Genomic DNA, 22,696 nt, shown 5'->3' with positions numbered 1-22,696 from the left:
AAAAATCATGATATTGTTAATGTCATGATTGTTATATGTAAGAGAAGTACCGTTCAATACATATTGGTTTTAGCATAGAACTTGTGAAATTAAGACTATTTTTTTTAAGATAGAAGCATTAATCTCCAAACTAAACGGGCCCGATTAATCTGGATTTTTGTCGTGTTCAGAATTCACATGCTCAACTCATTTGTATTCACGCTATGAAAAGCCTTGTATGAATGTTTTAGCGCTTCCTACTGAAGAAGACTCCATTGTAAAACTCGAAATTGAAACATTTAATTTAGTAAAGACCGAAGAAACTTTACTGCTCCCTCGTAACTTTGGATAGTTTTTGTGCAATCTGTCTCTTCTTTTGTAGGATTCTTTTAAATCATTTTTTAATCCTTTATACTCCACTACTCAAGGATTGATTGTGGTTCTCCGTCTAGAAAACATTCTTCATCTGGAAATGAAGAATGTTTTTATAAGAAATATTTTACTACTTTAATGAACCTTTTCAGCATGAAAACAAAGATTCTTAAAGAAAAAAGGAAAAAGAGAAAAAAAAAACATATTAATCCTTTTTTCTCATTCTATGATAGCCAACTATACTTGGCAAAGCAAACGTAGTAGTAGTCATGAATGGTCAGAAATAGTTTATATAAGAGAAAATATCTTACAATGTTGCTCGAACTCTCGAAAAATGTCGTTGGGTGCATGTCAGATCCTCCAAAAGTAGTGGATATTTGTAGGATCCGATACGGTGCGGTAGTATTTTGGAGAATCCATGCAAAGTAAATTTTGTCTATAACACACAACTAGTATACCATACTTTTTTATACGTCAAATAATGTTTTCTGTAAAGATTATTTCAAGATAAAGTAATATTTGTTTAATACACCTAAGGTTTTTAATCCTTATCGGTAGAAAACTCATACTAGAACTGCTAATATGCATCTTATATTCTCAAGCTCTAATAGTTTCGAAAACATGATATCAAAGAATTCCAAGATTTAGATTTGTCAAGTTATGCTGAAACTGTCACTAATAACAATTAGCTACCACATATAATGGATCAATAATTTCTTTAGAGACAGACACAACACTATTAAAATTTAAAGCCAACCTTAATTATTTTCCTACCATTGTTTACAACCTGAAAGAGAATATTGCAAAGAAAATTATTTACAACCTCACAGAAATTTGAACTTGAAAAAATGATAAGATAAGGAACATTATTTTCCAGAATGTATAGTGTAGAGTATCTCATAGGAATTTCAGCAATAATTTAACAGTCATTTAAATTTCTAAAACATTTTCATGATATGAGCAAAATGCACAGCTAACACATACCCCATAGCAATTTACATCATTTCCCAAACAGCTTGCCTCAATTATTCAAGCTAGCATATACTTTGCGCATTCTTGTTCATATTACTCTTAGCTTTGAACAGGTAAAACTAGCACTATTTTTAAGATTGAAATATTAATCCTCTCCAAGTTCTTAATCATTTTATGATTTTCTTGTCTTGCTTTGCAGCTTTCAGAAATGGAGATTGGCTTAGCAGTTGGAGGTGCATTTCTATCTTCAGCTTTGAATGTTCTCTTTGATAGGCATGCTCCTCGGGGCGAGCTGCTGAAGATGTTTCAGAGGGGAAAGCATGATGTTCGACTCTTAGAGAAGCTAAGGAGGACTTTGTGTGGTTTCCGGGCTGTGCTTACTGATGCAGAGAATAAGCAGGCATCTAATCCAAACGTGACTCAGTGGCTTAATGAACTCCGGGATGCTGTCGACAATGCGGAAAACTTAATGGAAGAAATCAATTATGAAGTTCTGAGAGTTAAGGTGCAAGGTCAGCATCAAAATCATGCAGAAGCAAGCAACCAGCAGGTAAGTGACCTCAACTTGTGCTTGAGTGATGGATTTTTTCTTAACATAAAGGAGAAGTTGGAAGGCACCACTGAAACATTGGAGGAGTTGGAAAAGCAAATTGGTAGGCTTGGCCTAAAGGACTATCTTGTTTCTATTAAACAAGAAACTAGAGTACCTTCAACATCTTTGGTTGATGAATCTGATATCTTTGGTAGGCAGAATGAAATTGGATTTGATCAACATTGTTGAACACTGAAGATTGAAGATGAAGACACAACCAAAATTTGTTATTGAGAGAGAATTGAAAATGTGGAATTTTGCCAAGGTGGAGATTTGTTGAAGTTTGGCAAAATGCCAAAGTCCCACATTGGTTGGGAGTTAAGTTTGGAGGGGATTTTTCCCCTATAAAAGAAGGCCTAATGTTTAGGATTGAAACACACCTCTCATTTGCCTTCTCATCTGTTTAAGGCATTTGTATCTTCTCTCTTTAGTATTATTTCACTTGTATTTTTGGAGTGGAATAAAATATTGGTTGTGTCCGAGGAGTAGGCAAAATTAGCCGAACCTCGTAAATTCTGGTGTTTCCTTTATTGTTGTTTTATTGTCTTATTTATTATTTGGTGGCTGTCATAATTTTTGGTATAGTAGTTGTGACTTATTCACACTATATACATTTGGCTTCCGCAACAATTGGTATCAGAGCCAAGGTACTGTCTAAGTATGCTCTGTGGTTGCAGCATAGTCTGATCTTCCACATCAGAAAAGATTTATCTTGGTAACTGAGTCAAGGTTCTGTCTGAGTATGCTCTGTAGTTGCAGCTTAGTCTGATCTTCTACATCAGAAAGGAAATAATCTTGATTTGTGTCGTCAGCTATTAAATAATATTTGTGTCAAATATGGGGGACAATAAACAAGAAGAATCTACATCAAGTGTCAACAATACGTCATCATTGGCATCTTCGCTTATGACAAGAATTGTGTCAAATGCGAAATTTGCGGTAGAAATTTTTGACGGGTCCGGACATTTTGGGATGTGGCAAGGCGAGGTTCTAGATGTCCTTTTTCAACAAGGGCTAGATCTGGCCATTGAAGAAAAGAAACCAGATGTTATTGGAGAAGAAGATTGGAGAATTATCAACCGTGTTGCTTGCGGTACCATTCGATCCTACCTTGCTAGAGAGCAGAAATATCCATACACAAAGGAAACTTCTGCAAGTAAATTATGGAAAGCACTGGAGGATAAATTTTTGAAGAAAAACAGTCAAAATAAATTGTACATGAAGAAGAGACTGTTTCACTTCACCTATGTTCCTGGTACCACGATGAATGAACATATCACCAGTTTCAATAAGTTGGTCACAGATTTGCAAAATATGGATACAACTTATGATGATGGTGACTTGGCCTTAATGTTGTTGGCGTCACTTCCTGATGAGTACGAGCACCTTGAAACTACTCTACTCCATGGAAATGACGAAATTTCTCTCAGAGAAGTTTGTTCAGCTTTGTACAGCTATGAACAAAGAAAGCGAGAAAAACAGAAGGGCGGAGAAGGAGAAGCACTGTTTGTGAGGGGTCGTCCTCAAAATCAAACGAGGACAAAGAAGGGAAGATCCAAGTCAAGATCCAGACCCAGCAAAGATGAATGTGCCTTTTGTCGAGAAAAAGGGCACTGGAAGAAAGACTGTCCGAAGTTGAAGAATAAGGCCAAACATAACAATGGAAAGGCTATTATGGATTCAAATGTAGCTGATTGTGATGATTCAGACTTCTCATTAGTTACAACAGAGTCATCAACATCATCAGACATATGGTTGATGGACTCGGCTTGTAGCTATCATATGTGTCCCAACAAGGACTGGTTCGTGGAATTTCAAGAAGGAGAATATGGAGTCATCCACACAGCGGATAACAACCCTCTTACCTCATATGGCATTGGTTCAATACGATTAAGGAACCATGATGGAATGATCAGAACATTAACAGATGTTCGATATGTACCGGATTTGAAGAAGAATCTCATCTCTGTGGGAGCCCTAGAATCAAAAGGGTTCAAAATCATTGCAGAAAATGGAGTGATGAGAGTATGCTCCGGTGCACTAGTGGTAATGAAGGCTAATCGGAAGAATAATAATATGTACCGCTATCGTGGCAGTACAGTTATTGGGACAGCGACAGTAACATCCAGTGACGACAAAGAGGCAGAAGCAACCAAGCTATGGCACATGCGCTTGGGACATGCTGGAGGAAAATCCTTGAAAACTCTATCAGATCAAGGATTGTTAAAAGGAGTAAAGGCTTGCAACTTGGAGTTTTGTGAGCATTGTGTTAAAGGGAAACAGACAAGGGTTAAATTTGGTACAACGATCCATAATACTAAAGGCATTTTGGATTATGTACACTCTGATGTTTGGGGTCCTTCCAAAACACCTTCATTGGGTGGGAAGCACTATTTTGTAACCTTTGTTGATGATTTTTCCCGAAGAGTATGGGTGTATACAATGAAGAGCAAAGATGAAGTGTTGGGAATTTTTCTCAAATGGAAGACGATGGTGGAGAATCAGACAGGCAGGAGAATCAAGTGTATTCGCACAGACAATGGAGGTGAATACAAAAATGATCATTTCAATAAGGTCTGTGAAAATGATGGCATCATCCGACACTTCACTGTTAGACATACACCACAACAGAATGGAGTGGCAGAACGTATGAACCGGACCTTGCTGGAGAAGGTACGGTGTATGTTGTCCAATGCTGGCTTGGGCAAAGAATTTTGGGCTGAGGCAATTACATATGCATGCCACCTCATTAATCGTCTACCATCTGCTGCTATTGATGGCAAAACACCATTTGAAAAATGGTACGGAAAACCTGCTGTAGATTATAACTCTTTGCACGTGTTTGGCTCAACTGCATATTATCATGTGACGGAGTCAAAATTGGATCCAAGGGCAAAGAAGGCTATTTTTATGGGAATTACTTCTGGAGTCAAAGGATATCGCTTATGGTGTCCTATGACAAAGAAAGTAATATTCAGCAGAGATGTTACCTTTGATGAATTTGCTATGGTAAATAAGGTAACAGAAGATACCAAACAAAATGAAGGTGCTTCTAAGCAGGTGGAGTTTGAGGGAAAATTTATTTTTCCTACACAAGAAGCAGAGGAGGAAACAAATGAAGATTACCCTCTGGAAGGAGAGCCAGTAGAGGAGATTCCAACTCAGGAATCTCAACAACAACTTGAATCAATAGCAACCAGCAGGCCAAAAAGAACAATAACGAAACCTGTTCGTCTCATAGAGACGGTTGCTTGTGCAACCTCAATTGTAGCTGATGATGTTCCTACTACTTATAAAGACGCTGTCCAAAGTTCAGAAGAAGATAAGTGGAGGATTGCCATGAATGATGAAATACAGTCCCTTCATCAGAATCATACATGGAGATTGGCCAATCTCCCGAAGGGAAAGAAAGCAATTGGGTGCAAATGGGTATTTGCAAAGAAAGAAGGATTTCCTAACCAATTAGATGTTCGCTACAAAGCAAGATTGGTGGCCAAAGGATATGCTCAAAAGGAGGGAATTGATTACAATGAAGTGTTTTCTCCAGTTGTAAAACATTCCTCCATTAGAATTATGTTGGCTTTGGTAGCACAATTGGATTTGGAACTAGTTCAGATGGATGTAAAAACTGCGTTTTTACATGGAAACTTGGAGGAGGAAATCTACATGACTCAGCCAGAAGGATTCAAAGTTGTTGGAAAAGAAAATATGGTGTGCAAACTTGAAAAATCGTTGTACGGATTGAAACAATCTTCTAGACAATGGTACAAGCGATTTGACGAGTTTATGTTGCGGCAAGGGTACAAGAGAAGCAAATACGATCATTGTGTGTATTTGCACAAGCTTAAAGATGGTTCCTTTGTATATCTTCTCCTATATGTTGATGATATGTTGATAGCTTCCAAGAATTTGGAAGAAATTGATAAGTTGAAGATTCAACTGAAGAAGGAGTTCGAGATGAAGGATTTGGGTGAGGCAAAGAAAATTCTTGGCATGGAGATAATTAGAGATAGACGTTCAAAGAAACTCTGTTTATCTCAAAAGGAATATTTGAAGAGAGTACTTCAACGTTTTGGCATAGATGACAAGACTAAGCCAGTTAGTACTCCACTTGCTTCCCATTTTAAGCTAAGTACTACTATGTCGCCAATGGATGAAGCTGAACGAGAGTATATGTCAAAGGTACCATACGCAAATGTTGTTGGTAGCTTGATGTATGCAATGGTTTGCACAAGGCCTGACATTTCACAAGCTGTTGGAGTTATTAGCAGATATATGCACAATCCAGGGAAGGAGCATTGGCAAGCTGTGAAGTGGATTCTACGGTATATTCATAATACTGTAGATGTCGGGTTAGTTTTTGAGCAGGAAGACAATCAGTCTGTAGTTGGATATTGTGACTCAGATTTTGCGGGTGATATGGACAAACGAAGATCAACTACTGGTTATGTGTTTACTTTTGCAAAGGCACCAGTTAGTTGGAAGTCTACTTTGCAGTCAACAGTTGCTTTGTCTACAACAGAGGCAGAGTACATGGCTATTACAGATGCTGTGAAAGAGGCAATTTGGCTTCAAGGATTGCTAAAGGAGCTTGGTGTTGAACAAAAAGGTATCACAATTTTTTGTGATAGTCAAAGTGCTATTCAATTAGCGAAGAACCAAGTTTATCATGCAAGGACGAAGCACATTGATGTTCGGTATCATTTCGTACGAGAAATCATAGAAGAAGGTGGAGTCACGGTGAAGAAAATTCATACTACAGAGAATCCTGCTGATATGCTGACAAAGGTGGTGACTGCGGTCAAGTTTCAACATTGTTTGGATTTGATCAACATTGTTGAACACTGAAGATTGAAGATGAAGACACAACCAAAATTTGTTATTGAGAGAGAATTGAAAATGTGGAATTTTGCCAAGGTGGAGATTTGTTGAAGTTTGGCAAAATGCCAAAGTCCCACATTGGTTGGGAGTTAAGTTTGGAGGGGATTTTTCCCCTATAAAAGAAGGCCTAATGTTTAGGATTGAAACACACCTCTCATTTGCCTTCTCATCTGTTTAAGGCATTTGTATCTTCTCTCTTTAGTATTATTTCACTTGTATTTTTGGAGTGGAATAAAATATTGGTTGTGTCCGAGGAGTAAGCAAAATTAGCCGAACCTCGTAAATTCTGGTGTTTCCTTTATTGTTGTTTTATTGTCTTATTTATTATTTGGTGGCTGTCATAATTTTTGGTATAGTAGTTGTGACTTATTCACACTATATACATTTGGCTTCCGCAACAGACTATTTCGATTTGACAGCTTGGTTCTGTGTGTCTGAACCATATGATGCTTCTAGAATAACAAAAGGATTACTTGAAGAAATTGGTTCATCCAACTTGACGGTTGATAACAATTTTAATCAGCTTCAAATCAAATTGAAGGAAAGCATAAAAGGAAAAAAGTTTTTTTTTGTGTTAGATGATATTTGGAATGACAACTACATTGAGTGGGATACCTTGAGAATTCCTTTTGCACAAGGAGAAATTGGAAGTAAGATCATTGTGACGACACGTAAGGAAAGTGTTGCCAAGACAATGGGTAATGAGCAAATTAGCATGGATACTTTGTCTAGTGATGTCTCTTGGTCTTTATTCAAAAGACATGCATTTGAGAAAATGGACACTAAGGAACATCTAGACCATGTAGAAGTCGGGAAACAAATCGCAGCTAAGTGCAAAGGTTTGGCCTTAGCACTAAAGACACTTGCTGGTTTGTTAAAGTCCAAATCAAAGATTGAAGAGTGGAGAAGCATTTTGAGGAGTGAAATATGGGAGCTGAAAGACAAAAGCATATTACCAGCGTTGATGTTGAGCTACAATGATCTTCCCGTGCATTTGAAGCATTGCTTTTCCTACTGTGCAATATTTCCGAAAGATTATCCATTTCGGAAGAAACAAGTCATTCAGTTGTGGATTACTAATGGTCTAGTACAGGGGTTACAAAAAAATGAAACAATTGAAGATTTTGGCAACCTATTCTTCCTCGAGTTGCAATCAAGATCACTTTTCGAAAGGGTCCCAAATTCTTCTAAAATTAATGCAGAGGAATTCTTAATGCACGACCTTGTGAATGATTGGCCCAAATTACATCTTCAAAACTTTGCATTAATTTGGAAGATAACAAAGGATCTGATATGTTGGGAAGATGTCAACACCTATCATATTCAAGGGGATATGGTGGTGAATTTGAAAAGTTGAAACCTCTCTACAAACTGGAGCAGCTGAGGACATTGCTTCCAATCAACAATATCTATGGTCGACCTCTAAGCAAGAGGGTGTTGCATAATATATTGCCAACACTAACATCCTTAAGGGCACTATCATTGTCTCGTTATGGGATTGTGGAGTTGCCGAATGTCTTGTTTATTGAATTTAAGCTCCTAAGATTTTTGGACCTTTCTTGGACAGAGATAAAGCAATTACCAGATTCTATTTGTGTACTCTATAACTTAGAGACACTTCTCTTATCATCTTGTGAATTCCTTGAGGAGTTACCACAGCAGATGGAAAAGTTGATAAACTTGTGTCACCTTGACATTAGTGGTACTTCTCGCTTGAAGAGGCCACTACATCTGAGCAAGTTGAAAAGCCTCCATGTGTTATTGGGAGCTAAATTTCTTCTAGGTGATCCCAGTGGTTGGAGATTGGAAGATTTAGGTGAACTACATAACTTGTATGGATCTCTATCTATTCTAGAGTTGGAAAATGTGGCCGACAGAAGCGAATCTTTGAAGGCAAACATGAGAGGAAAGGAACATATTGAAAAGTTATCATTGGAGTGGAGTGTAAGTACTGCGGACAGTTCACAAAATGAAAGAGACATACTTGGTAAGCTACATCCAAATCCAAACATAAAAGAACTTGAGATCAACGGATATAGAGGGACAAACTTTCCAAATTGGCTAGCTGATCATTCATTTTCTGAGCTAGTGAAATTGTCTCTAAGCAACTGCAACGACTGTTATTCCTTGCCAGCATTAGGCCAACTTCCTTCTCTGAAATTCCTTACCATTAGAGGGATGCATCGAATAACAGAGGTGACTAACGAATTCTATGGTAGTTCGTCCTCCAAAAAGCCTTTTAACTCTCTTGAGCGACTTGAGTTTGACAAGATGCTGAAGTGGAAGCAGTGGCACATACTAGGGAATGGAGAAGAGTTTCCTATGCTTCAGAAGCTTTCAATTGTTAATTGCCCCAAGTTGATTGGAACGTTGCCTGAAAATCTTTGTTCTCTGACAAGTTTGACAATTTCAAAATGTCCGCAACTCAATCTAGAGACACCTATAGAATTTTCAAGTCTAAAAGAGTTTGAAGTTGAAGGTTCTCCTAAGGTTGGAGTTCTTTTTTATCATGCTGGACTGTTTTTATCTCAACTTCAAAGAATGAAACAGATTGTTGAATTATGCATAAGTGATTGTCACTCTCTTACCTCCTTGCCTTTTGGCAGTATGCCAAATACCTTGAAGGAAATAAAGATAGAGCATTGTGGGAAATTGAAATTGGAGTCATCAGCTGGAGGAAGTAACATGTTTCTGGAGAATTTGGAACTGGAAGGATGTGATTCTATAAATGAGATATTACCTGAGTTGGTCCCACAAGCACGCTATATGAGTGTAAGCAGTTGCCACGACCTTACCATGCTTTTCATTCCCAATGGGACTGAATATCTCCTAATTAATGAATGTGAGAATCTTGAAATACTTTCGGTGGCTCAAATGACGTCGTTGAGTACTTTGGATATTTGCCAATGCGAGAAGCTGAAGTCGCTGCCAGAACATATGAATGAACTCCTTCCATCTCTTAAGGAACTGAAACTGCAATTTTGTCCAGAAATAGAGTCCTTTCCTGAAGAAGGATTTCCCTTCAATTTAGAAGTCCTTAAAATCTGGTATTGCAAGAAATTGGTGAATGGGCGAAAGGAGTGGGGTTTACAGAAACTCACAGAGTTATACATCAAACATGATAGTAGTGACAAAGAGATTCGTGCTGGTGAAAATTGGGAGTTGCCTTCCTCTATTCGAACTCTTTCGATAACCAGTCTGAAAACATTAAGCAGCCATGTTCTCAAAAGCCTCTCCTCTCTTGAATATCTATGTACTTATAATTTACCTCAAATGCAGACACTGTTGGAAGATGGGCTTCCCTCGTCTCTTTCTGAGCTAACATTAGATAGCCATGATGAGCTCCATTCACTACCAACCGAAGGTCTTCGACGCCTCACCTCGCTTCAACGTCTAAAGATCAAGTACTGCCATCAACTCAAATCTATTCGAGAATCAGCGCTGCCCTCCTCCCTCTCTGAGCTGACCATCTGGAGTTGTTATTGTTGCGGAAGCCAAATGTATATAGTGTGAATAAGTCACAACTACTATACCAAAAATTATGACAGCCACCAAATAATAAATAAGACAATAAAGCAACAATAAAGGGAACACCAGAATTTACGAGGTTCGGCTAATTTTGCCTACTCCTCGGACACAACCAATATTTTATTTCACTCCAAAAATACAAGTGAAATAATACTAAAGAGAGAAGATACAAATGCCTTAAACAGATGAGAAGGCAAATGAGAGGTGTGTTTAAATCCTAAACATTAAGCCTTCTTTTATAGGGGGAAAATCCCCCCAACTTTTGTTTTCCCACCGATGTGGGACAAATAGTTTTTCCAAATTCAACAAATCTCCACCTTGGCAAAATTCCACATCTTCAATTTTCTCTCAATAACAAATTTTGATTGTGTCTTCATCTTCAATCTTCAGTTTTCAACAATGTTGATCAAATCCAAACAATGTTGAAACTTGACCGCAGTCACCACCTTTGTCAGCATATCAGCAGGATTCTCCGTAGTATGAATTTTCTTCACTGTGACTCCACCTTCTTCTATGATTTCTCGTACGAAATGATACCGAACATCAATGTGCTTCGTCCTTGCATGATAAACTTGGTTCTTCGCTAATTGAATAGCACTTTGACTATCACAAAAAATTGTGATACCTTTTTGTTCAACACCAAGCTCCTTTAGCAATCCTTGAAGCCAAACTGCCTCTTTCACAGCCTCTGTAATAGCCATGTACTCTGCCTCTGTTGTAGACAAAGCAACTGTTGACTGCAAAGTAGACTTCCAACTAACTGGTGCCTTTGCAAAAGTAAACACATAACCAGTAGTTGATCTTCGTTTGTCCAGATCACCCGCAAAATCTGAGTCACAATATCCAACTACAGACTGATTGTCTTCCTGCTCAAAAACTAACCCGACATCTACAGTATTATGAATATACCGTAGAATCCACTTCACAGCTTGCCAATGCTCCTTCCCTGGATTGTGCATATATCTGCTAATAACTCCAACAGCTTGTGAAATGTCAGGCCTTGTGCAAACCATTGCATACATCAAGCTACCAACAGCATTTGCGTATGGTACCTTTGACATATACTCTCGTTCAGCTTCATCCATTGGCGACATAATAGTACTTAGCTTAAAATGGGAAGCAAGTGGAGTACTAACTGGCTTAGTCTTGTCATCTATGCCAAAACGTTGAAGTACTCTCTTCAAATATTCCTTTTGAGATAAACAAGAGTTTCTTTGAACGTCTATCTCTAATTATCTCCATGCCAAGAATTTTCTTTGCCTCACCCAAATCCTTCATCTCGAACTCCTTCTTCAGTTGAATCTTCAACTTATCAATTTCTTCCGAATTCTTGGAAGCTATCAACATATCATCAACATATAGGAGAAGATATACAAAGGAACCATCTTTAAGCTTGTGCAAATACACACAATGATCGTATTTGCTTCTCTTGTACCCTTGCCGCAACATAAACTCGTCAAATCGCTTGTACCATTGTCTAGAAGATTGTTTCAATCCGTACAACGATTTTTCAAGTTTGCACACCATATTTTCTTTTCCAGCAACTTTGAATCCTTCTGGCTGAGTCATGTAGATTTCCTCCTCCAAGTTTCCATGTAAAAACGCAGTTTTTACATCCATCTGAACTAGTTCCAAATCCAATTGTGCTACCAAAGCCAACATAATTCTAATGGAGGAATGTTTTACAACTGGAGAAAACACTTCATTGTAATCAATTCCCTCCTTTTGAGCATATCCTTTGGCCACCAATCTTGCTTTGTAGCGAACATCTAATTGGTTAGGAAATCCTTCTTTCTTTGCAAATACCCATTTGCACCCAATTGCTTTCTTTCCCTTCGGGAGATTGGCCAATCTCCATGTATGATTCTGATGAAGGGACTGTATTTCATCATTCATGGCAATCCTCCACTTATCTTCTTCTGAACTTTGGACAGCGTCTTTATAAGTAGTAGGAACATCATCAGCTACAATTGAGGTTGCACAAGCAACCGTCTCTATGAGACGAACAGGTTTCGTTATTGTTCTTTTTGGCCTGCTGGTTGCTATTGATTCAAGTTGTTGTTGAGGTTCCTGAGTTGGAATCTCCTCTACTGGCTCTCCTTCCAGAGGGTAATCTTCATTTGTTTCCTCCTCTGCTTCTTGTGTAGGAAAAATAAATTTTCCCTCAAACTCCACCTGCTTAGAAGCACCTTTATTTTGTTTGGTGTCTTCTGTTACCTTATTTACCATAGCAGATTCATCAAAGGTAACATCTCTGCTGAATATTACTTTCTTTGTCATAGGACACCATAAGCGATATCCTTTGACTCCAGAAGTAATTCCCATAAAAATAGCCTTCTTTGCCCTTGGATCCAATTTTGACTCCGTCACATGATAATATGCAGTTGAGCCAAACACGTGCAAAGAGTTATAATCTACAGCAGGTTTTCCGTACCATTTTTCAAATGGTGTCTTGCCATCAATAGCAGCAGATGGTAGACGATTAATGAGGTGGCATGCATATGTAATTGCCTCAGCCCAAAATTCTTTGCCCAAGCCAGCATTGGACAACATACACCGTACCTTCTCCAGCAAGGTCCGGTTCATACGTTCTGCCACTCCATTCTGTTGTGGTGTATGTCTAACAGTGAAGTGTCGGACGATGCCATCATTTTCACAGACCTTATTGAAATGATCATTTTTGTATTCACCTCCATTGTCTGTGCGAATACACTTGATCCTCCTGCCTGTCTGATTCTCCACCATCGTCTTCCATTTGAGAAAAATTCCCAACACTTCATCTTTGCTCTTCATTGTATACACCCATACTCTTCAGGAAAAATCATCAACAAAGGTTACAAAATAGTGCTTCCCACCCAATGAAGGTGTTTTGGAAGGACCCCAAACATCAAAGTGTACATAATCCAAAATGCCTTTAGTATTATGGATCGCTGTACCAAATTTAACCCTTGTCTGTTTCCTTTAACACAATGCTCACAAAACTCCAAGTTGCAAGCCTTGACTCCTTTTAACAATCCTTGATCTGATAGAGTTTTCAAGGATTTTCCTCCAGCATGTCCCAAGCGCATGTGCCATAGCTTGGTTGCTTCTGCCTCTTTGTCGTCACTGGATGTCACTGTCGCTGTCCCAATAACTGTACTGCCACAATAGCGGTACATATTATTATTCTTCCGATTAGCCTTCATTACCACTAGTGCACCGGAACATACCCTCATCACTCCATTTTCTGCAATGATTTTAAACCCTTTTGATTCCAGGGCTCCCACAGAGATGAGATTTTTCTTCAAATCCGGTACATATCGAACATCTGTTAATGTTCTGATCATTCCATCATGGTTCCTTAATCGTATTGAACCAATGCCATATGAGGTAAGAGGGCTGTTATCCGCTGTGTGGACGACTCCATATTCTCCTTCTTGAAATTCCACGAACCAGTCCCTGTTGGGACACATATGATAGCTACAAGCCGAGTCCATCAACCATATGTCTGATGATGTTGATGACTCTGTTGTAACTAATGAGAAGTCTGAATCATCACAATCAGCTACATTTGAATCCATAATAGCCTTTCCATTGTTATGTTTGGCCTTATTCTTCAACTTCGGACAGTCTTTCTTCCAGTGCCCTTTTTCTCGACAAAAGGCACATTCATCTTTGCTGGGTCTGGATCTTGACTTGGATCTTCCCTTCTTTGTCCTCGTTTGATTTTGAGGACGACCCCTCACAAACAGTGCTTCTCCTTCTCCGCCCTTCTGTTTTTCTCGCTTTCTTTGTTCATAGCTGTACAAAGCCGAACAAACTTCTCTGAGAGAAATTTCGTCATTTCCATGGAGTAGAGTAGTTTCAAGGTGCTCGTACTCATCAGGAAGTGACGCCAACAACATTAAGGCCAAGTCACCATCATCATAAGTTGTATCCATATTTTGCAAATCTGTGACCAACTTATTGAAACTGGTGATATGTTCATTCATCGTGGTACCAGGAACATAGGTGAAGTGAAACAGTCTCTTCTTCATGTACAATTTATTTTGACTGTTTTTCTTCAAAAATTTATCCTCCAGTGCTTTCCATAATTTACTTGCAGAAGTTTCCTTTGTGTATGGATATTTCTGCTCTCTAGCAAGGTAGGATCGAATAGTACCGCAAGCAACACGGTTGATAATTCTCCAATCTTCTTCTCCAATAACATCTGGTTTCTTTTCTTCAATGGCCAGATCTAGCCCTTGTTGAAAAAGGACATCTAGAACCTCGCCTTGCCACATCCCAAAATGTCCGGACCCGTCAAATATTTCGACCGCAAATTTCGCATTTGACACAATTCTTGTCATAAGCGAAGATGCCAATGATGACGTATTGTTGACACTTGATGTAGATTCTTCTTGTTTATTGTCTCCCATCTTTGACACAAATATTATTTAATAGCTGACGACACAAATCAAGATTATTTCCTTTCTGGTGTGGAAGATCAGACTAAGCTGCAACCACAGAGCATACTCAGACAGAACCTTGACTCAGTTACCAAGATAAATCTTTTCTGATGTGGAAGATCAGACTATGCTGCAACCACAGAGCATACTTAGACAGTACCTTGGCTCTGATACCAATTGTTGCGGAAGCCAAATGTATATAGTGTGAATAAGTCACAACTACTATACCAAAAATTATGACAGCCACCAAATAATAAATAAGACAATAAAGCAACAATAAAAGGAACACCAGAATTTACGAGGTTCGGCTAATTTTGCCTACTCCTCGGACACAACCAATATTTTATTTCACTCCAAAAATACAAGTGAAATAATACTAAAGAGAGAAGATACAAATACCTTAAACAGATGAGAAGGCAAATGAGAGGTGTGTTTAAATCCTAAACATTAAGCCTTCTTTTATAGGGGGAAATCCCCCAACCCTTCTCTTCCCACCGATGTGGGACAAATAGTTTTGCCAAATTCAACAGTTATAATCTCCAATCACTTCAAGTGAAAAGAAAGCCTTCCTTCCTCTCTCTGCTGCCTATCTGTGGTTGCGGTAATAATCTCGAACCTCTTCCAGAATCAGCGTTGCCCTCCTCCCTCTCTAAGCTGAGTATCTACGATTGCCCTAAACTCCAATCTCTTCCAGCAAAAGGGATGGCCTCTTCCATCTCTGAACTACATATTCGCAGCTGCCCATTGCTGGAACCACTCCTAGAATTTGAGAAAGGGGATTACTGGCCAAATATTGCTCATATTCCCAAAATATATATCGATGGGGAACACCTGTGATGACTCAAACGAAGGTGCTTAAACAGATGTAAGTTATTCTTTTTCTTTTTTTCTCTTCGCTTTTCTGTTAATTCTTTTCCTTTGTTGAAAATCTTGTTGAGCAGTGTGAAGAGGTTATTGCCACTATGAAACAGAGGAAGCATCTTCAGATTGGGATGAATTGAATGTTAGATGACAAAAAGAAAAAAATGATAAAATCCTTATATTTGCACTGAAACATTGTAAAATTTGGTATTGGTAGGAATTCACATATTTGCTCCAGAACGTTGATAGCTTAATGTAATATTAATCTGTTACCACACACATATATATCAGACATATGTTTATTGTCTTTGGAGATTCATCTCATCAATTGCAATTCATAGATTATTGTCATATATCTCGCTCTACATCTTGTCGTTTTTTAGTTCATGTATTGCTTGAACTTTCATCTCAATAGAAATTCATGTATTCTTGTTCTTTCCCCTTTTCAGTGAGTTGAGCGAGGAGGCCGTGGTTTAGAGTAATGCATGTCCACTATAGAATTCAAAGGTATACGCGACGCAAAGTTTGTCTCCTATCTATAAAAAATAAAAAAAAATTGCTTCCCAATATGATTATCAGATATCAGCTTAGTAATTATTTTTATCATGATTTGGGTAACAATATGCAAGCTATTAACGCTCTTAGCTCCATTGGTGAATGGAAAGTTGCGCTGAATGTGGTCTGTCAGCAAAGTGTAAGTGAAGAAACGTACTACTCTTTTGTGTGGAATTTGACAGTACTGCTTCTCTTTGATCACCCTTAGAAAATATTGTGCAAAATTTTGTGCAGCAGTTTCTTCCAATACATCAGTTAAAAGAACTAGTCATTTTCTGTTGTCGATTAAATCATCCAGTTCTATCAACTATCAAATTAAAACTGATATTTTCCCAAATTAAAATAGGTTATTTTGTTATAGCTGAGGAGACACTAGCTCTGTGTATTATATAGTTCAGCCTTGATTTGCTCTAACTAAAGTTTTGATGCATTCAGGGAATGAAGTTTTATCGCTGCTGGAAGAAGGACTTCCCTCGTCTCTTTCTGACCTAAGAATAGGTCTTTGGTGCCTCACTTCACTTCAACATCTAGAAAGAGCCTCCTACTATCGATTCCATTACCAATTTCTGAGGTAATATTGCTTTTTCTTCAAAATTTATTTCCTATAAGAAAGAGCCAGATCTTATTAGTTCTTTTGTTTCAGTTGATGCATATTAGCTGTTCAAAATATGATGCAGAGTAACTTGGTATTTTATTTTGAGGATTTCCTCCCTTCCTTTTCTACTAGCTCGATTTGGCCGTTGATACATTGTCGTTGTTGCAGTTTTTCAATCTTCTGTTCGTTGTTCTTAAACCCCAGTCAATTCATGGAATCACAAGGAAGATCACGAATGGTCGGAAACTAGCAATCTCTATGTCACAATCAGCTACTTTTTTCATCAAGCTTGGAAAGCAAAATATATGGATGAAGATCTCCAAACTCAGTTCTTTTTCATCACGTATTGCTTTGTTCATTTTGATCTTTGAGTTTCTAACCACCCTGTATTCAATAGGTAATACTGATGATTTTCAAATTGCTTGTTACCTCTGCCTTTTGATAGTTAACGCTAATGCAATTTATCAGCCATTGGCAGTGTAGTTTAAAGGATGAGCAGGGAAGTCAAATTGTCAAAAATAATATCTCATATACTTCTTCTACTTCATTGTCAACCCGCCCCACACTCACCTTCATGCATCCGAGCTATTATTAGTAATGCAGGGCAGTCTAGAAGTTGGATTGTTAGATAGTAGTAAAAAGCTCTATACTTAAGACTCTACAAATTTGTGTTTCCTAAAGGCCTAGTGCATTATCAGTACAATACTGATTGGGATAAATCGGCTACAGCTGTTTCTGCATTTGGTAGCGCGAATGAAGGAACCGTTTCACTTCCAACAACTCTGTTTGCTACTGGTATCGATGCCTAACAATGAGATATAACTATCAGAACTGAATTGGAACCGTTTTGCTAGAAGCCTCTCTACTGCTTGATGTTTCGTTTCCAGTGGAAACTAGAAAGATAAAATTTTGTCAGAATGATCAAACTCCACTTTTTTCAATTTGCTACCAGGGACATGAATTATGTTCTGCTTGTCATTAAACGCTAGTTCTGTTCTAAGGCTCCATATAGATGTTATATTTCATATACACACACACATATATACAAAAAATCGCGGACAACCATCCAAATCATCTAGGAAATAAGTAAACTTCCATTGTCAGTAGTTGGCAGCAACACCACTTCCAATATAATCTCAGTTAGATTGCTTGTTTCATAAATGTAAATGTAAATGTAATTTGTCTAAATTATATAGCAAAAGGCGCGAGTCAGTTTTCAACATTCATGTGATCCTTTATTAGAAAGACAGGCGACTAATGATGATAGAGGAATAACCAAAGACTCTCTTTTCTTGTTATTTTTGTTGTACCTCACCTGCCTGTTACTTTTTAAGACTCTCTCTTCTTTTTTATTAACCTATTTTCTCCATCAAATCTTACAGACTGGAAAATAAATCGCCATCATGAGAGCTGTTAAGCTTAGTTCCACAGAGATAAATGGTTCTATCGATTTCTAAGTTGTAGATTCTATCCTATGTTGCGCGGATTATCCAAAATGTTGCCGCACCCGTGTCGGATTCTCCAAAAATACACTACTTTTTGAGTATCCGACACGCACCCGGCGACATTTTCAGAGAGTCCGAGCAACATAGATTCTATCAACTCTCTCCTGTCAGCAGTATCGTTGTAATTATTCTCACTGTGTGATTTTCTGTAACAAGCTAGCGAGAGTATATATATTTAAGTGTAATTAATGGTGTTAGTTTAGCATGGAATAAGTACTTCTAAATCACAAAAGAGAGTTATTTTAGAAGAGGAAATCATTTTGTGCAACTGATTATTGCTTGAGGACTCTAAGACCACATGTAAAACTAGCTGGAACATGTTTTTTTCAAAAAGGATGCCACCCAAAAGTGAAGTCCTGTATACCTTATATTTGTTTTACACAGGTTAATTATTTCACCGTGAATATATAGTTCTTTGCCTCCATTTGTTTTTCTCTAAATTAGTAATGCAGGGCAGTCTAGAAGTTGGATTGTTAGATGGTAGTAACAAGCTCTATGCTTAATTTACCTCTTGAATCTCTATATACTCTTAATTTACCTCAAATTCAATCATTGCTAGAAGAAGGGCTTCCTGAGCTCCATTTACTACTGACCGGAGGTCTTCACATCGCTTTGATGTCTATGGATCAGCGACGTCTCTTTATTTTTGGTTACTTTTATTGGCTTCTTTGTTAATTCTTTTCCTTTGTTAAAAGTCTTGATGAGCAGTGTGTAGTGTGTCCATTGCCACAATGAAGCCGAGGAATCATCTTGAGACCGAGATGAATTTAATGTTAGATGACAACAAGAAAAGGTGCTAAAATCCTTATATTTGCATTGAACATTGTAAAACAAAATCTGGTATATGCAGGAATTGAGATAATTTTCTCAAAAAAGCTGATAGCTCATGTAATGAACTTGGTATATGCACATATATGTCATCCGGATGTTTATTGTCTTTGGAAATTCATCTAAGTACGTAATTTAACAACTAAAAGGATAAGCACTAGATAGATTGCTCTGATCTCAATTTAGCAATCTTTTTCAGGATTTTTGGTAACAATATGCAATCTATATTACAGATCTTATAGCTGAGTGTGACGTTATGCTTACATTGCTCTGAGTAATTAAAATTCTTTTGCTCTACCAAATTCCTCAGCTTAACATGTTTCATTTGATTGCATTGCTTTCTGGTTTTCTTCCAAAATATCATACCAAATCAGAAAACGATGTTTGACATAATGGAAAGCATTTGCGACGATACAAAGTCATTTCCACATGGAATGTTTTTTCAGTTTTTAGCTGAAGTTTGCGCTTTCTATTAATTGTAGTATTCGATGTCTGGAACTGAGTCCTTTGCGGTAGCAAAAGAGAGATTGAAACAGAGGGATTATTTATTTTCAAATCTTTGGTTATCTTTTTTATAGGCAACAGTTATGCAATTCCTTTGATCTGTTGGCAGCGCTCATAGTTGAAAGGATATTTACTTTGCAATTTTCTGAGGTAGACGAACATAAATCAGAAAACACAAGTTAAGAACTTTGCAATTTTTAACAAGTTAACATTTGTTTTGTTTAGCACGTGATTTTTGTTTTTACGCGACAATCGCTCCAAAAGAAATAAAAATAATAACAAATGGTCATGCTGTACAATTTTTGGATTTTACATGGCACTTTGTTAATTATTTATGATTTTTTGTCCATTTTTATTTTTATTGAAACAAAATACAAAAAATGTATGTGTCATGCGTAATTTAAACCGAAATCCGGTTGTTAAATGGAAAATCACAAAGTACGCATTTTGTTTGTCCTGATTTGTTGCCTTGTTTAATTTTACCTACTTTTGACATTTTTTATATTGCGTGTAATAAATACGTTAAGTGTTAATTAATGGTGTTTAGTTTTATTTAATTAGGTTGTGTGTTTAAGAAAATTAGAAATAAAGAAAAAGAGGTTGAAACTTGTTTTAAATGAATTTGGGCCAATTCCCATTTTCAAAATCTGAGGCCCAAATGAACAGCCCAAGCCACCAGTCCGAACAGCCCACCCCAGGCCACAAAACGACGTAGTTTAACACCAAAACTACGTCGTTTCAATGCCAATCCATCACGACCGTTCAAACCAACGGTCCGGATCTCTCACCCATAACTCCCATTACCCGACCCGCTACCCGAACCAAATCTGACCCCTACTAAGCCAAACGACGACGTTTCTTTTAAACCTTCAGATCCAAGCCGTCCATCTCGCCTCATCCAACGGTTGAAATCAATCCACCCATTCCATATATAAGTCTCCTACCATACCCTGCCCCCCTATCCAATACCCCAGCTTTCGTCCTCATCCCCTTCCCCACGAAACCCTAGCCGCCCCCTTATTCCTCACCATTAATCCCGGCGGCATGAACGCCGGTGACCTTCACCTTAACACCCTAGGACCACCTTGACACCCTGAACATGAATCCACCAACCGTTCAGCTCGAATCCCATCCCACCTTCTCGAATCTTCATTTGAAGATTCGAGTCAAAACTCGATCTACACCGATCTGCCCTAAATTCATACCAGACAGTCCCCGGACCCCCCTCGTGACCAAACCATGCTTGGTTTGGTTCGAATCTAACCAAGAAAGCCCAAAACCCAAATCTGCCCTCTAGAACCCTAGGTTTCCTCGTGCCTGTTCCGTGCCTGTTCGAACCAAGAGATTAGGGTCTAATGGACTTTAATCGAAGTGTTTCTCATTTGAGAAACACTTCGATTAAATTCCGTTCAACCTTGAGAAGGGTCTTTTCAAACGAGTTGATTTTTCTGTTTTCAAAGTTTTTAAGGTAAGTTTGTTTTCTCTTTGTTATTCAGTACGTGTGTAGTTAAAAGGTCTGTTCGTATGGCCGAATGTCTTGTATAATTTGTGTCTTTGAATTTTTATCAACTGTTGGTTGTCCACCTTAACTGAACCTCTGTGATTGATTGAATCCCTCTTCTATTTTTACTAATAATGTGTATATGTGTGTGCTGTGCAATTAGTCGAACCTCAAATTTGACTGATCAACTGATTCCCCAGTACAATTCTGCTTGGTCAGTATGATTCGAGTCATGTGTTCGATAATGTTAAATGTCTGATTTTGGTTTCGATTGTACGTGTTATGATTAGTATAGTCGAGTCGACATATGTCGTCAATTAGTTTCGGTTGTCCGAACAATAACCAATTGACCTGCTTCTGTTAAGCATTGCCTGAATCAATTAGAGACTGGGTTTAGTAACTTATAGTTGTTAATTTGATTTCAGAAATCCAAGTTTTGGTCTGTTAGTTACAACCTGAATTGGAGGGCATGTGCTTCAGTGCACAACATGTGCATAAGAGCCATTCTGATTAAAATAATTTGACAGCATATGCTGTCAGATTATATTCTGCTGCCCATACCCTGCTTTAGTTTAAGAAGTATTAAACCTCGTTTAAAAGAGTAAGTCTGTCAGGGAATATCATGGGGGGTTTATACTTAAATAGCTAAGTGGAATCTGAAAAGAGGGTAGCACATGGGAGGGGTATTCTAATTGTCTAAACAGGCTGTTAAAAGATTGATTTTAGGTTCATAAAAGGGGGGATTTCCATCAGTAAAAGGGGGATAATAGAGAGACACAGGAGGAGATTTTTGGATATACACACACACACACAGATAGACATTGATAATAACAGAGTGAACTGAGAGGGAACATTTGGAGGAGAGTTGAGTTCTGAAAAACAGAAAAAAGAACTGCAAAAGAATTCTTTTGGATAGCCAAAAATAGATTTCAAGACTGAAATTGGACATTGGGTTTTGAAAAGAAATAGATAGTAAGAGGGATAAAGATACAGAAATCAGAAACTGGTTTTCTTCCTGCTTTTGTTCAATTCTTAGCCTGCTCAGCCTATTCAGTCAGTTTTCTTTTCAAGTATCAGCTAAGTGTGTTAGTTTGGTTTGCATTGGTTGATTCTCTTGGAATTGGATTGTCTGGATTTCTGTTTCTATACTACTGGTCATTGCTGTCATTCTGCCATTTTGCCTCTTGCACTGGGTTTTTTGTTCAAATTGCCCTACTGCTATTTGTCTGTTACTGCTGCTGTTTCGCTTGCACTGCTGCTCAACTGACTCTCTTGCTTTCTTCATTGTAAGCATCTCCTCAGGTACACACTTCGAATCTGTCTGATGTAACTGATGTCGCAATGAAAGTTGAATCGAAAGATCTGAAGAAATTTTAATCATCTGTTGCCTTACTTACAGCTTTGCGAATATTGTTAAAGATGTATAAATCCTTTAATTTGTAGCCTAATAGAGAATACATTAGTAAGTTTATACTTAATTAATGTTTATGTTGATCTGAAACTGTGGTATTTGATTCGTTTAAGTAGCATACAGGATGTAAATGCAGTTCATGGAATGTGAAACCATTTAATATGATTGTTAAAATTAAACTCATT

The 22,696-nt window shown here is 37.9% G+C and overlaps 1 pseudogene; it reads left to right on the top strand.

Annotated features, from left to right (window-relative positions):
• The first annotated feature begins 1,391 nt into the window (after positions 1-1,391).
• Positions 1,392-17,292, top strand: LOC104226121 (putative disease resistance RPP13-like protein 1; annotated as a pseudogene).
• Positions 17,293-22,696: the final 5,404 nt, after the last annotated feature.

This window comes from Nicotiana sylvestris, chromosome 9, assembly GCF_000393655.2.
Source record: "Nicotiana sylvestris chromosome 9, ASM39365v2, whole genome shotgun sequence".
In the NCBI taxonomy this organism is placed as follows: Eukaryota; Viridiplantae; Streptophyta; class Magnoliopsida; order Solanales; family Solanaceae; genus Nicotiana; species Nicotiana sylvestris.
Note: the sequence above shows the minus strand (reverse complement) of the source record. Positions and strands in the feature narration are given on the sequence as shown.